We start from the raw sequence: 17615 nt of genomic DNA on the forward strand, positions 1-17615 counted from the left end.
GATTTCTTTGAAATTTCGTATGGAAGTTTATATTGGTTATATCTCCACACCTATAACTCTGGGTGATGCTGCCCTTAGAGTTCCGTCTTTTATAGGGTCAAAGGTCATATTGTTGATGGATGGTTTGTGTGCGATCTATAGGCTACATTTGTTAACGGATTTTGTTCAAATTTGGTATGAAGGTCTACCATGATATATCTACAAGCCTATAGATTTTGGATCTGCTGTCCCCAGTATTGCGTCTTTATAGGGTCAAAGGTCATACTGTTGGTGGATGGCTTGTGTGCGCTCTATAGGCTACATTTCTAGACGGATTTTTGCTCAAATTTGGAATAATGAAGGTCTACCATGATATAATCTACAAGCCTATAGATTTTGGATCTGCTGCCCCCAGTGTTCTGTCTTTTATAGGGTCAAAGTTCATACTGTTGGTGGCTGGTTTGTGTGCGCTCTATAGCGCTACACTTTCTTAACGGATTTTGTTCAAATTTGGAATAATGAAGGTCTATATAATCGACAAGCCTATAGATTTTGGATCTGCTGTCCCCAGTGTTCTGTCTCTTATAGGGTCGAAGGTCATGCTGTTGGGGGATGGCTTGTGTGCCCTCTATAGGGCTCACACCCGTAAATACAATGGAATGTCCCAGACCCCTTCACAAATTCGTACCAAAGATACCAAAATAAATTAAGAAAAAAATTGATTAAAAATCAATGAAGTAGTTTGGCAAAAAACTGAATAGCTGTAGATACTGAGTATGAATATCTCTACAAATTGCATTTTGGTTGGAAGATGAAAGCTTTTTTGGTGGAATTTGAGGGGACTATATTTCATTGGGTACGTGTACGGAAAATGGGTGATTTTTTGAGTGACAAGAACTCGTAGTCTGGCTTTGCGGACCCCTGGACAGAATTTGAACTGATTTATCCACCCTGAGAATTTGATGGATGAAAGGGTATATCTAACTTATCCAGGTAAGTGAAGCTGAAACACCTCATTTCTCCCAGCTATTTTACAGAATTTTTTGAAATTTGATTTTTAACACACATCCCTATGGGGAAATATTTATGGGTGTGAGCCCTATAGGCTACATTTCTTGACGGATTTTTGTTCAAATTTGGTATGAAGGTCTACCATGATATAATCTACAAGCCTATAGATTTTGGATCTGCTGCCCCCAGTGTTCTGTCTTTTATAGGGTCAAAGGTCATACTGTTGGTGGCTGGTTTGTGTGCGCTCTATAGGGCTCACACGGGTAAATAATTCCCCATAGAGACGTGTGTTAAAATTCAAATTTCAAAAAATTCTGTAAAATAGCTGAGAGAAATGAGGTGTTTCAGCTTCACTAACCTGGATAAATGAGATATACCCTTTCATCCATCAAATTTCCAGGGTAGGTTCTTCTGCTCAAATTCTGTCCAAGGGTCCGCAAAGCCAGACTACGTGTTCTTGTCACTCAAAAAATCACCTATTTTCCGTACACGTACCCAATGAAATATAGTCCCCTCAAATTCCATCAGAAAAGCTTTCATCTTCCAACCAAAATGCAGTTTGTAGAGGAATTCATACTCAATATCTACAGCTATTCAGTTTTTTGCCAAACTACACCATTGATTTTTAATCATTTTTTTTCTTCATTTATTTTGGTATTTTTGGTACGAATTTGTGAAGGGGTCTGGGACAGTCCATTTTATTTACAGGTGTGAGCCCGATAGTGGAGGTCATATTTCTTATTTGACTTTTTAACATCATAAATGTGTTTTTGATGATATTTGCCCCTACATCATATGAGAAATTACACATTCAAGGTTTATAAAGCTTCTCAAAGGGACACTTTTGAAAATCATGCCCTTTGGGGTTTTTTTCTCAAACATAAATCTTGCAGTGTTGATCAGTTCTTCACAAGATGAATACATAGATGCAGGCAGTTATCCTTGATTATGGGGGTGTCATCATCACCTTATTGCCTACAAAGTACTTTAAAAGACTTTGTTTTGTCAAACAGACTAACTTTATGTATTTTGAGCTGTTTCAGTGGTAGCCAAAACAAAGAAATATATTAAAATAACACAGTCATTCAAAGTTGTGTGATACTGATGACTGCTATGTACAAAGATCTAGTACCACAACAACATAATAAGAAAACAAATTGTAGCCAAGCAGAGTTGGGGGGGGGGGGATAGAGGAGGGGGGGGGGGTAGGAAGGAGAAGGGGGAGGGAGGAAGAGATCTGACACGATAGATCAACATAAACCAGCAGAGCTTGTATGGCATGAATACTTCCCATAGACTTGTGTGCATTGCGCGCATTCTCTATAATATACGGTTCACACGGGTAAATAATTCCCCATAGAGACGTGTGTTAAAATTCAAATGTCAAAAAATTCTGTAAAATAGCTGGGAGAAATGAGGTGTTTCAGCTTCACTAACCTGGATAAATGAGATATACCCTTTCATCCATCAAATTTCCAGGGTAGGTTCTTCTGCTCAAATTCTGTCCAAGGGTCCGCAAAGCCAGACTACGTGTTCTTGTCACTCAAAAAATCACCTATTTTCCGTACACGTACCCAATGAAATATAGTCCCCTCAAATTCCATCAGAAAAGCTTTCATCTTCCAACCAAAATGCAGTTTGTAGAGGAATTCATACTCAATATCTACAGCTATTCAGTTTTTTTGCCAAACTACACCATTGATTTTTAATTATTTTTTTTCCATTTATTTTGGTATCTTTGGTACGAATTTGTGAAGGGGTCTGGGACAGTCCATTTTATTTACAGGTGTGAGCCCGATAGTGGAGGTCATATTTCTTATTTGACTTTTTAACATCATAAATGTGTTTTTGATGATATTTGCCCCTACATCATATGAGAAATTACACATTCAAGGTTTATAAAGCTTCTCAAAGGGACACTTTTGAAAATCATGCCCTTTGGGGTTTTTTTCTCAAACATAAATCTTGCAGTGTTGATCAGTTCTTCACAAGATGAATACATAGATGCAGGCAGTTATCCTTGATTATGGGGGTGTCATCATCACCTTATTGCCTACAAAGTACTTTAAAAGACTTTGTTTTGTCAAACAGACTAACTTTATGTATTTTGAGCTGTTTCAGTGGTAGCCAAAACAAAGAAATATATTAAAATAACACAGTCATTCAAAGTTGTGTGATACTGATGACTGCTATGTACAAAGATCTAGTACCACAACAACATAATAAGAAAACAAATTGTAGCCAAGCAGAGTTGGGGGGGGGGGATAGAGGAGGGGGGGGGGTAGGAAGGAGAAGGGGGAGGGAGGAAGAGATCTGACACGATAGATCAACATAAACCAGCAGAGCTTGTATGGCATGAATACTTCCCATAGACTTGTGTGCATTGCGCGCATTCTCTATAATATACGGTTCACACGGGTAAATAATTCCCCATAGAGACGTGTGTTAAAATTCAAATGTCAAAAAATTCTGTAAAATAGCTGGGAGAAATGAGGTGTTTCAGCTTCACTAACCTGGATAAATGAGATATACCCTTTCATCCATCAAATTTCCAGGGTAGGTTCTTCTGCTCAAATTCTGTCCAAGGGTCCGCAAAGCCAGACTACGTCTTCTTGTCACTCAAAAAATCACCTATTTTCCGTACACGTACCCAATGAAATATAGTCCCCTCAAATTCCATCAGAAAAGCTTTCATCTTCCAACCAAAATGCAGTTTGTAGAGGGATTCATACTCAATATCTACAGCTATTCAGTTTTTTGCCAAACTACATAACTGATTGTTAATTATTTTTTTTCCATTTATTTTGGTATCTTTGGTACGAATTTGTGAAGGGGTCTGGGACAGTCCATTTTATCTACAGGTGTGAGCCCTATAGCTAAGGCTGCATTTCTTAACGGAATTTTTTCAAATTTGGTATGAAGGTCTACTATGATATGCGCTACAAGTCGAAATATTTTGGATGTGTGCAACTTAAAGTAATGCTTTTATACATCCACTTTTTTACAGGGACAAATATCACATTTTGATATTTGCCTTGCTTCCTCTCCTGCAATCAACTTTTTTTTTTTTATGAGAGAGAGAGAGTAAGCATATTCTACCATACTCTCCTATAAAATATATATCTTTAACATACAAAAAATGTCACGCATTCAAACCGCATTAAACTCCGTTTGGCGCCGTGTATCTGATAGCCTGTTATACAGACATGTGATTTTGGTTCTTTCATTCTTTCTTACACTCCTATTTCTTTTCTTGTTCTTTTTTTTTTTTTTTTGTTTGGAGTGTGATATCATGCATGACTTAATTTGTGTGCTTGAGTGCCTTGTTGTACGTGTTGTATGTTACCGTGTGCGATTTGGGCATGAAATGATGGGTGTTAATATTATATAATGTGGTTTAATTTCTTCTACCAATCAGTATTCATTTGTAGATGGAGGCCATGAGGCACTATACTTTCAAATTAATCAAGCGTTTGTGGTGATGCATGGAAACTCGCCTTTTAATTTACGTGCGATGCGCATGATGGATACATTAATCTAGAGGACACTAATTAGCTTGATGTTGCCTTTCCGTGACATTCCCCGTCTACTTTCAGGATGTATCTCAAGTAAAGCTATGTATATTCCATCTGAATACTAGAAACACTCAAGATTTCTATAAAAGTGACGTAAATACACCCAAAATAATGACTGAGAGGTATGTCATAGAAAAAAAAGAAATACATGATTATGTTTCAATTAAGATACACAGAATAATCTCCATAGCGACAGAGTGAATGCAATATAGAAGATATCAATGAACATGAGAGCGGGGTGATTGGTTCAACTGCTATAAATCCATGGTTTATGTCAATATCGATCCTATTTACCTCATGATGGGTTGATGAAAGACTGAATAAGAGTCTGGCGCGATATATAGGCAGCCACTGCTCCATACAAAGAAATACACAAGGTGTCACCACTTTGCTCATGAAACCCGGAAGTGCCCCCCCCCCCCTACACACACACACACACACACGCATTTGAAAATGTGGCGACGGCGCGGCGGTGTAATTAGATGGAGTGCGGAAATTATACTCTCTTGTTCGATTTTTCTTAAATATTCTATTAGTCTACTACCGTAGGCCCAAAACAAACACACACGCACGCACACACACACACACACACACACCGTCTCCGGCTTTTGGAGTTCATTAAGACTTTAATACTGAAAGCAATCTTCTTGATTGCTGATTAATATTGTGGCGTCGCACAACAGTCTATGTAATTTCTCCTCTTTCTTGTGTACGTGGAGGAGTGTGTTGCAATGTTAATTCCTTTCTCCCTCTCGCTCTCTCTCTCTCTAATTACCCAGAGTCCCGGAGTATACTGCAGTTTTCGAGATGCAAGTTTTTAAACGACTTCCGATCGAAATGGTGATATGCATCGTCGCATTTCATGGAGGTCAGTTTGTTAACTTTTTTTTAATAGCTTTGTCGTCAAAAAATAAAAAACAAAACAAAAGGAAATTTCTAAACGCGCTAATGGTGCTATTTATATCAGAAAACTAGTAAGCACGATAACATAAGAACGATTCAAAGCCAATGTAACAGTCAAATAATAAGATAAAATTAACAATTACATTATAGACAAGGTGTTCTCTAAATAATCATATCAAAAAGTTGTACAGTTTCGACGACGGGCTGTCATCTTTCTCTAACGATGGCTTATCGGCCGATTTGAATGTGTTAAGGGAACTCTTTGTCTATATTCATCAACCATGCATCCTTATGAACTTAATTCGCAACAAAATTAATACATTATGCACTAAAGACTGTGCGTGCCTCGGAAAAAATAGAAAGATCATCACTTTTGCAAGGTAAAACATTCATAATTTTCCTTGAGTGAATATGTAGTCAAGACTATAATACCCTGCAAATTGGAAAGATGATGTTTGCACAACTATAATGCAGAGCCCACTTGCAATATGTGGACTCGCACACTGTACAGCGATCGTTGTTCTGTTGGCTCCGCTCGCTATGACTGTGTACGTCCACGATGAGCTGCCTTTTCAAAAGGACGCCTCACACGCACCTCTCTTTTCCCCCCAAAAATATGTATAAATGTGTGTGTGTGCGTGCGTGTGTGTGTGTGTGTGTGTGTGTGTGTGTATCAATATGCGTATGTATGTATAAGTATATATATGAAATTTTGATGTGCGCATAAACATCAATTCTTATAACATAATGTATTCTAGCCTTAATTGTATTCAACAACACCGGTTGACGACATCTTCAACGGATCGTCTTTCACATCAATTTTGTTTGTTCATTCCGGTCAATTTTTTTTCTTTTGTCATATTTCTTAGCAAGTTCCAATGATTCTGAAGGCATGCTTACGTTAAAAAAAAAAATCACGTATGAGGAAATAGAAATAAATGGTCTACCATTGACTATGTGGTTTATATTGAAGGTTACTTTTCACATTAATTTTGTGGCTATAATTACAATAGTGGTCTTCTTTACACAGGGTAGCCTTTTCAGTGTCAACACTAGGCGCAGTCAGACTGGCAAAAGTTGAGAAGTTTCGCGGAAGTTTGAGGTCAAACTGGCAAAATTTAGAGATCTTAAAGATCGCGATCTTTAAACTTTTCGATCTTTTGCCAGTCTGACAGCGCCTGGTAACCATTAAAGACATGATAACCATTTATACATCTAGGTCGAGAGAGACATTGTGGGTAAAAATACCGTGTCCAAGAACGTGAACTATTGGCTGGATTCGAAATCGGGTCCTCCGGCTATCATATTCAACAACTATACCAGACATTAAATCGGTGTGATGAAAAAACTGCAAAACTACTTTAACATTAAGGAACTTACCATTCTAAAAATGCAAATATTGTATGACTAATATAACTGATGTTTCACATTTCAACGTGTTGCTGCAAATATCCTTCACGAATTATATAGATTGCTGTGCAGAAACCGGGGAAGACACATGCCGGAATGTGAAATTAGCCGCTGAGGATCTCTGTCCATTCATTTTCTCTGAGGAAACGGGAGGTTTTGTCCGGTCCGTGCCCAAATACTTCCCACGTGACCATCCTCAGTATGACGTCATGGTTCCCGAGGCAGCAAGAAGAAAGACCAACCTATACTGTGCCCATCCTGGTAAATTGTATAGCTTGTATATTTTGTACTCATACTATACGAGAGCAAAGAATACTCACATACATGTTTTCTCTTTTTTTTTTCAGAATCAGATATTTAGTTTATAATCCCTATTTTGAGAGTGCTGAACACGAATCTCGTTGGCGACAAATTTAGAAATGCCTTCCTTGGCCATTGCCATTGAAATGAATTATTTTTGTTGTTGTTGTTGTTGTTGTGGGATTTTTTTTTAAATTATGCATGAGATTATAAGGAAAGTAACTAAATTATACACTTCTAGATATAGAGTTATCCGGTCAGTAATATAATCCTAGTTATTCAGGGTCATGGGATGCTCAAAAATGGGTTGACGCGTGTTAACGCTTGGATTTCCTGAAATTTTTAATGGGAAAATTCAAAACATAGGTATTAAAAAAAAGAAAAACATAAGTATTATAGGCCTATATTATTTATCTGAATATTTAAAGTTACAACTTTACTGGCCCGAATCAAATCTCGCCCATCAACAGATCAATAAGTCACATTCCTACTATAACATGGTGGTTGTTATAATGACAACGACTTTGTGGATTATGTCTATTTGAAAAAAATAAAACAAAACAAAACTAGAGAGGGGCCGTCAAAGGCGGCAGACCCACGCCTATAAGTACAAAGTCGGGGTAAATATAATGTGCATTCGGTCATCTACCAGAATTCGGCCACTTAATTGCCAGTGTGCTTTATCACCAGCCAGTAAGTTCTACCAAAGATCGTACACTGAAGTGTACGATCTTTGGTTCTACAGTCACATCACACGCAAATCACATCATTACACATACGGTATTAACGCTCATTCACGTACAGGAAAGTCCTTAAGTCTCCTCCAAAAATCCATCGAAAATCCCAAATTCTACCGTCAACAGTGCAGAATCGGAACTTTTCCAAGCGCGCGCGAATTAAGTCCAGTTTTAAGAGTATTGTCTACGCGACGGGTCGCGGAAAAAGCGCTAAAAATCGAGAAATACGCCGTTTTCTTGCGGGATATTTTGATTATAGCAAGCCGAGAGTTAACCCCGTCGCGGGGCGCTGTAACACAGCCCTTTACGGTACGTATTTGTCCGTATGGGGTCGCTGCTGCGGTTGGTTAGCCGAGAGTGTGATGATATCAAAGGTCGTACATCGTATGAGTGTACGATCTTTGATGGTATCCACAAAAGCGCAAAAGAAAAACAAAATTTACGTACACCAGTACCCCCTAGGCAATTACCCCCATGATTAGTGTCTACGGGAATCATAGGCGTACCCAGGATTTTTTAGAGGGGGGTGTTCAGTGGCGTACCGTGGGTCAAGACATTGGGGGAGGGGGGGGGGGCGGACCTCATGGAAGCAACATCAGAATTGCATAACTGTACAATTAAATGCGAGCGAGTGGAGCGAGCGAGCTTGAAAATTTTGACATTTTACAGTCCCCAAACTGCCGTTTGTAGCTATATATAATAATATATGTATATATATTTCCTTTGCAAATTAAGGGGGTTGCACCGGGTGCAACTGCTGGCAGTTGCTGGCAGTAACATCAGGAGAATGGCATAACGATTAAATGCGAGCGAGCGAAGCGAGCGAGCTTGAAAATGTTGACATTTTAAGTCCCCAAACTGCTGTTTGCAGCTATATTTTTTCGCTTTAGAAATTAAGGGGAGGGGGCGCACCGGGCGCAACTGCTGGCAATTACTGACAGCAACATCGGGAGAATTGCATAACGATTAAATGCGAGCGAGCGAAGCGAGCGAGCTTGAAAATTTTGACATTTTACAGTCCCAAAACTGCCGTTTGTAGCTATATTTTTTCGCTTTAGAAATTAAGGGGAGGGGGCGCACCGGGCGCAACTGCTGGCAATTACTGACAGCAACATCAGGAGAATCGCATAACGATTAAATGCGAGCGAGCGAAGCGAGCGAGCTTGAAAATTTTGACATTTTACAGTCCCCAAACTGCCGTTTGTAGCTATATTTTTTTCGCTTTAGAAATTAAGGGGAGGGGGCGCACCGGGTGCAACTGCTGGCAATTATTGACAGCAACATCAGGAGAATTGCATAACGATTAAATGCGAGCGAGCGAAGCGAGCGAGCTTGAAATTTTTGACATTTTACAGTCCCCAAACTGCCGTTTGTTGGTATATTTTTTCGCTTTAAAAATTAAGGAAAGGGGGCGCACCGGGCGCAATTGCTGGCAATTACTGACAGCAACATCAGGAGAATTGCATAACGATTAAATGCGAGCGAGCGAGCTTGAAAATTTTGACATTTTACAGTCCCAAAACTGCCGTTTGTAGCTATATTTTTTCGCTTTGGAAATTCGGGGGGGGGGGGCGCACCGGGCGCAACTGCTGGCAATTACTGACAGCAACATCAGGAGAATTGCATAACGATTAAATGCGAGCGAGCGAAGCGAGCGAGCTTGAAAATTTTGACATTTTACAATCCCAAAACTGCCGTTTGTAGCTATATTTTTTCGCTTTGGAAATTCGGGGGGGGGGGCGCACCGGGCGCAACTGCAGGCAATTACTAGCAGTAACATCAGGAGAATGGCATATAACCGTTAAATGCGAGCGAGCGAAGCGAGCGAGCTTGAACATTTTGACATTTTACCGTCCAAAAACTGTCGTTTGTACCTACATGTATATTTTTTTCGCATTGGAGGGAGGGGGCGCCCGGTGCGCCCCCTGGATCCGCCACTGGTAGTCAAGGGTGTCGGTTTATGTTCATGATTGGGGGAGGTATGACCAGCGAGGGGGCGTCGAAGTGACCAAGCGGGAGAAGTATGTCCAAAATCTGCACTTTATATAGAGCATCCCCTAATTTGTTTGTGTTTGTGAGTGTGTATGTTTCAAATAGATGGAAAAGTTAGGAAATAGCCAAGGTCAAGTCTTATTATTGGTAATGCAAGGCATTTTAATATAGACTAGTATGTAAAGCAGCACTGCAAAATCAATGATCAAGCTTTGATAGCAAATGTGTACAACCTATCAAACATTGCGCAACATTGCAGCGACTCTTTTTGCCATTCCGATATTTTGAGTACACTGCGCACATCCTGCTTGTATTCAAAATGCCAACCAGGAATCACGCTGAATCACAATCCTTTGTCGTCTCCGGGCTTTTTGAACAATGTTATACCTCTTTAATTATATGGTTAAAAGAAATCTTACAAAAATATCTTTTTTTCTTGATCATCTTTTCATGTCGATTTTAAAAGCAGTTTACTAACCCTTGAATTACCATTTTCGCAGGTTTTTTTTTTTCTTTTTTTTTCTTTTTTTTTTTACCAGCGGATGGGGGGGGGGGGGGGGGGCACGTGCCCTCCCCCCATGCCCCCGTAGTTACGCCACTGTTCCTAGACATAGATATCTAGTGAATTTTAGGCGCAATAAAGTCATCCAACCACAATTTGTAGACTCACACTCAGTTATCTTTCAGTTTTAACTTTCAGTCATTGAAAAAAATTCATATAATCTACTATTACTAAAGATTACCAAGTCCATACATGTGCTATTACTAATTACATTGAGTAGCAAGTAACTTGCTACTCCCAGAGCTTCCAGAGCTTGCTGCTTCCAGTAGGCTACTATACTGACTGTACTTGGTAGTCAGTGGCGTATCTAGGGAAAACGGCGCCCGTGGCAAGCACGAAAATTGCGCCCCTAATTTCTGAAAAAGTGTTCAACCCCATCCCGGTAAGGACTTTAAAAAAGTCCTCATGGTATGCTTTTTGAAGCACTTAAGAGGGGTCTTTTGAGGGTGATTTAAATGTAATAGGCAATCCTGAATTTTGATATATTTTGGCGAGCGAGTGCAGCAAGCGAGCCGAAAATTTTTATATTTCAGCTTTATACATAACATGGAATTCTTGTCATTTTTGGTTATTAAATCTTCGAATTACAACTCTAATCATAGTGACGGCCTTTTAGATAACGATTTATACCAACAGTGTCCAACCCCATCCCGGTAGGGACTTAAAAAAAGTCCACATGATATGCTTTTTCAAGCACTTAGGAGGGGTCTTTTGAGGGTGTTTTAAATGTAGATATTGAAGAATTTTTGCGAGCGAGTGCAGCGAGCGAGTCGAAAATTTTTGTATTTCAGCTTACAAAACATGGAATTCTTGTCATTTTTGGTTATTAAATCTTCGAATGACAATTCTAATCAAGATAGAGTGACGGTCTTATAGATAACGATTTATACCAACAGTGTTCAACCCCAATCCCATCCCGGTATCGGACTTTAAAAAAGTCCACTTGATATGCTTTTTCGAGCACTTAAAAGGGTTTTTTTTTTGAGGGTGGTATAGAATCTGATAAATTTTGATAAATTTTGGAGAGCGAGCGCAGTGAGCGAGCCGACAATTTTTGTATTTCAGCGTTACAAAACATGGAATTCATGTTTTGTTCTGATCAAGATATAGTGACGGCTTCATAGATAACGATTAATGCCAACAAACTAAGGACTTGGAAATTACTACGAGTGAGTGAGCCGAAATTTTTATATTTCCACGTCATCATTACTTTTTGTTCTTCTTATTTTCTTTTTTTTGGATAAATTTTGGCGAGCGGGCGCAGCGAGCGAGCCGAAAATTTTTATATTTCAGCGTTACAAAACATGGAATTCATGTTTTGTTTGTTTGATCTTGTTTGATTTGGTTTTCTGCCCCCCCCCCCCTCTTCTTCTTCTTTTTTTTTTTTTTTTTCACGTGCCCCCTTGCCCCCCCCCCCCCCCAATACGCCACTGTTGGTAGTTGATACTATAACTTAGCATGCAATGTGCCTATTAATAGGCTGCAGCGCAGCATGCATTGTACACACATAATATTATGCATCATACACAATTTACGGTATCGCGTACGGTATAATACCGGTAAACGGTGAACATTATGCGGAATGTATCTTCGCGGTTCGGTCAAAAAGCAAAGCAGGGATCGGGAATGTCTACTGTTTGCGCGTCAGCTTCGCGCGCGGTGCAGTGACGTAGTATTAACACTACTGTACACGAGTTCTTTAGTGCGTATGATATTATGTAACTCCATAATGTATCATCATTCACACAAACATTAAAACAAGGAAGAGAGAGAGAGAGAGAGAGAAAATAACGCAAAAGAAAGGAAAGGCGGAATTCAAAACGGAAACTAGAGAGGGGCCGTCAAAGGCGGCAGACCCACGCCTAAGTACAAAGTCAGGGTAAACATAATGTGCATTCGGTCATCTACCAGAATTCGGTCACTTAATTGCCACTGTGCTTTATCACCAGCCAGTGAGTTCTACCAAAGATCGTACACTGAAGTGTACGATCTTTGGTTCTACAGTCACATCACACGCAAATCACATCATTACACATACGGTATTAACACTCATTCACGTACAGGAAAGTCCTTAAGTCTCCTCCAAAAATCCATCGAAAATCCCAAATTCCACCGTCAAAAGTGCAGAATCGGAACTTTTCCAAGCGCGCGCGAATTAAGTCCAGTTTTAAGAGTATTGTCTACGCGACGGGTCGCGGAAAAAGCGCTAAAAATCGAGAAATACGCCGTTTTCTTGCGGGATATTTTGATTATAGCAAGCCGAGAGTGTGATGATATCAAAGGTCGATACGATCTTTGATTGTATCCACAAAAGCGCAAAAGAAAAACAAAATTTACGTACCCCCTAGGCAATTACCCCTATGATTAGTGTCTACGGGAATTATTCAATGCAAGGGTTGAATGCAAATGTCTACTGCACCAGCATTCGGCCCCCAACGAGCGCCGCAACGTCCCCGGTGCAATTTTGCACCAACAGTATAGAGCGCGATGCATTTTCAGCGGCCTTGCACACGCATTGACATCGAGCACGCATATCGTGCAGTGTGACTGCGACCGAGCAAAATGCTCCTCCAACGAAAAAAACAATCAATGTTAATTTGAAAAATCATCAAAATACGGGCCAGTTTGTGATGACGGAGAACGAACTTTCATAAATCTAGAAGGACATAGTCCCTCAAATAGGCCTAAACGTAAATTTCGGAATTCTTACGAACATTTGAGCAGCGAAGTCGGATCGTTGGGGAGTTTATGTTTTCGTATGGTAGCGGAAAATCGCAAAGTGAGAAACGGGAAATTTTCGGAATGGTCACTGTACCATGGGGTCAAAACTTCAAGGTCACACAGAATTTGCAAGGGTCAACCGATTATCACCAAAATCTAATCGATTCTTTCCTGCCATTATCCAAACATCCCCATAACATTTCGTGCAAATCCGTTTACCCGTTGCAAGGGTTGAATGCAAGGGTTGAATGCAAATATCTACTGCACCAGTATTCGGTCACCAACGAGCGCCGCAACGTCCGCGATGCAATTTTGCGCCAACAGGGTAGAGCGCGATGCATTTTCACCGGCCTTGAACACGCATTGACAATGAATGCGCATATCGTGCAGTGTGACTGGGACCGAGCAAAATTATTTCATGATTGAGGAATGCTCCTCCAACAAACAAACAAAAAAGAATCAATGAAAAATCACCAAATACGGGACAGTTTGTGACGACGGAGAGCGAACCCCGAACTTTCATAAATCAAGAAGGACATAGTTCCTCAAATAAACGTAAATTTCGAAATTCTTACGAATGGTATTGAGCAGCGAAGTTGGATCGCCTTACGAACAGAGTTGCATGCAGCAAAGTCGGATCGTTTGGGAGATACGCTTTTGTATATGGCGCGCCGATCGACCAACAACACTGTTTATCGGCGATAAACACTGTTTATCGAGCGATAAACTCTGTTTATCGAGCGATAAACTCTGTTTAAAAAATCAAGATGAAGCTCTGTTTATCACACCTTTATCAACTGATAAACAGAATTTTTCTCGATAAACACCGTTTATCGGCGGTCGATAAACAGTGTTTATCACAAAAAAAAACTCTGTTTATCGGTCGATCGATAAACATAATTTTTCCTCGATAAACACTGTTTATCACTTGGTCAATAAACATAGTTTTTCTCGATAAACACTGTTTATCGCCGATAAACAGTGTTTTTTCAGTGTTTATCGCCGATAAATAGTGTTTTTCGGCGATGAACAGTTAATCGGCATTATTGATCAAATGGCGCGCCATATTTGTATGGTAGCGGAAAATCGCAAAGAAACGGAAAATGTTCGGAGTGGTCACTATACCATGGGGTCAAAACTTCAAGGTCACACAGAATTTGCAATGGTCAACCGATTATCACCAAAATCTAATCGATTCTTTCCTGTCATTATCCAAACATTCCCTGAACATTTCGTGCAAATCCGTTTACCCGTTCTCTTGTTATCTTGTACACAAACAAACAAACAAACAAACAAACAAACATACAAACAAACAAACAAACAAAAACAAACAAACAAACAAACAAACAAACAAACAAACATACGGAACCCTTTAAATAACCCCCTGCCGATTACATCGGCGTGGGTAATAAAAGCGGTAAAGACAGCTTTTGTTTCATTTGTCAACATCTAAACATTGCTGAAGAGGGGTGTTGAATAGCTCAAACACCTCCCTTTTGCCCAAGGGAGGTGTTTGAACACCTTAAACACCCCCCTTTTGGCAAAGGGGGGTGTTTGAACACCCAAAACACCCCCCCCCCCCCCCCCCCCCTCGGTACGCCGTTGACGGGAATTATTCAATGCAAGGGTTGAATGCAAATGTCTACTGCACCAGTATTCGGCCACCAACGAGCGCCGCATGCAACGTCCCCGATGCAATTTTGCACCAACAGTGTAGAGCGCGATCAAAGAGATTATACCACAAGAGGGCGTAGTCCAGTGGGGAGGCAGCCGCGCGAGGGAGCTGCCATTTTGCGTTGTGGGAGCCGCCATTGCACGGATCCTGTACAGTTATTAATCAGTAGGTGGCAGCGCACTGTGTAATGCGCTCGACTTCAATATTCGGCGCAGTGACCTTGCGTTGTTTTATTGTGACGTCACAATGGTCATGTTGAAGCGTCATAATGGTGCTGATGTTGTTTGATTTTATGGCGTGAGTGGGAATGTACGCGAAACAAACGTCATAATGCTCAAGTACTGTCTAGTCTACACCCAAGTTCCCACTGTTTATTTTGGGAATAACAAAAAGGTCTGGACTCTACCAAATGGTTCAAATGATATGATATCATCGTAGAAACTAATATTTAAACAATTAACCACATTGTGATTCTGGAAATGAAAATGTGTAATGAAGAATAACATATAATTCCAGATATGATATGAGAAGATATGACTTGAACGTAGACTTAGATCCAGTGCCAGGAGCTGAGTGTGCGCTCCCTCTTCAATTGTGGACGCACTATTTGTACGCACGCGTATGGCGACTACTTACTCTATAGGTATAATCTCTTTGAGCGCGATGCATTTTCAGCGGCCTTGCACACGCATTGACATTGAGCGCGCATATCGTGCAGTGTGACTGCGACCGAGCAAAATGCTCCTCCAACGAAAAAAAAAAAAAAACAATCAATGTTAATTTGAAAAATCATCAAAATACGGGCCAGTTTGTGATGACGGAGAACGAACTTTCATAAATCAAGAAGGACATAGTTCCTCAAATAAACGTAAATTTCGAAATTCTTACGAATGGTGTTGAGCAGCGAAGTTGGATCGTCTTACGAACAGAGTTGCATGCAGCGAAGTCAGATCGTTTGGGAGATACGCTTTTGTATATGGCGCGCCGATCGACCAACAACACTGTTTATCGGCGATAAACACTGTTTATCGAGCGATAAACTCTGTTTATCAAGATGAAACTCTGTTTATCACACCTTTATCAACTGATAAACAGAATTTTTCTCGATAAACACCGTTTATCGGCAGTCGATAAACAGTGTTTATCACAAAAAAAAACTCTGTTTATCGGTCGATCGATGAACATGGCTTTTCCTCGATAAACACTGTTTATTACTTGGTTGATAAACATAGTTTTTCTCGATAAACACTGTTTATCACTTGATAAACAGTGTTTTTCGTTCGATAAACACTGTTTATCGCCGATAAACAGTGTTTTTCGGCGATGAACAGTTAATCGGCATTATTGGTCAAATGGCGCGCCATATTTGTATGGTAGCGGAAAATCGCAAAGAAACGGACAATGTTCGGAGTGGTCACTATACCATGGGGTCAAAACTTCAAGGTCACACAGAATTTGCAAGGGTCAACCGATTATCACCAAAATCTAATCGATTCTTTCATGTCATTATCCAAACATTCCCTGAACATTTCGTGCAAATCCGTTTACCCGTTCTCTTGTTATCTTGTACACAAACAAACAAACAAACAAACAAACATTCAAACAAACAAACAAACAAACAAACAAACATACGGAACCCTTTACATAACCCCCTGCCGATTACATCGGCCTGGGTAACAAAACAATTTTGTCATATGTGACTGGGATAAGTCGCGGAAGAAACAACAAGTGCTATAGTACGTGCGATTAACGCTAAATTCAAAGGTAAGGGAAAGGGAAGTATATACTGAACGCATGCACGTATTAAATGCGTTGCACCATGTACGAAAAATCGAGCTATACGGTACAGGCAACCAGAAGACACAATGCTATCCAACAATGCATCTGTGACAATTGTATATAGCGCCCGCACACATGTCTGGTCAACATAATCCAGTTTACAGTTCCGATTTTCACGCGAGCAGAAAAAAAAAGGGGCATTTGTACAATATTATGCATGTTGGTTTTTAAATTCACTGAGATGGATATCCGTGATGTAATCATTATTCATATTATCCCTATAAATTATGCTTGTTAGCACATCCACTTGACAGCAAGCCTGCTGTTTTGGCACTAACCCATTTCGTAGATCGAATATGCACATGAGCAGAAAAAAAAGTCATTTGCCAGAATAGGCGTGTTGGTTTAGATTCATTGAGATATGTAATTATTATCCATGTATTCGTAATCCGCAATAGTGCCTGCCAATATAGCCATCTGACAGCACCAAAGTGTTCATTAAAAGCCTTATTTGGTGATAAATAATAGAAATAGAGTTTGTTACTCTACACACTTTAAAAATGGTAAATCCAACATTTTGGCGGTTAAATTTCACTTTGAGTGTTCAATTCAACATTTGCTGAAGATTCGAGGAAAGACAGCATCTAAATTGTTGGATTTACCAGGTAGGCTCACTCCCTGAATTTACTATATTTCATTTTTAAAATGTACAATGCATGGTGCTTCGCGTCCCCAATTGCAGAGGCCTCTTTGATCATCAGCGCCCAATTTCATAAAAAGTTGATATGATGTCAACTCTTGTTGGAATGTCAATTGTCATGGTAACGATGAGAATCCAGCTTTCTGATTGGCTGTTGTTATTGGAAGTTGCCATTCCAGCAATAGTTGACATCGTAACATCTTTTATGAAATGGGGCCCTGGTCTCTGCAAATTCATTCTTTGTGTGAACATGAATTCTACAGATTGTTAC

The sequence above is a fragment of the Diadema setosum genome, chromosome 15, assembly GCF_964275005.1.
Source record: "Diadema setosum chromosome 15, eeDiaSeto1, whole genome shotgun sequence".
NCBI classification, from domain to species: Eukaryota; Metazoa; Echinodermata; class Echinoidea; order Diadematoida; family Diadematidae; genus Diadema; species Diadema setosum.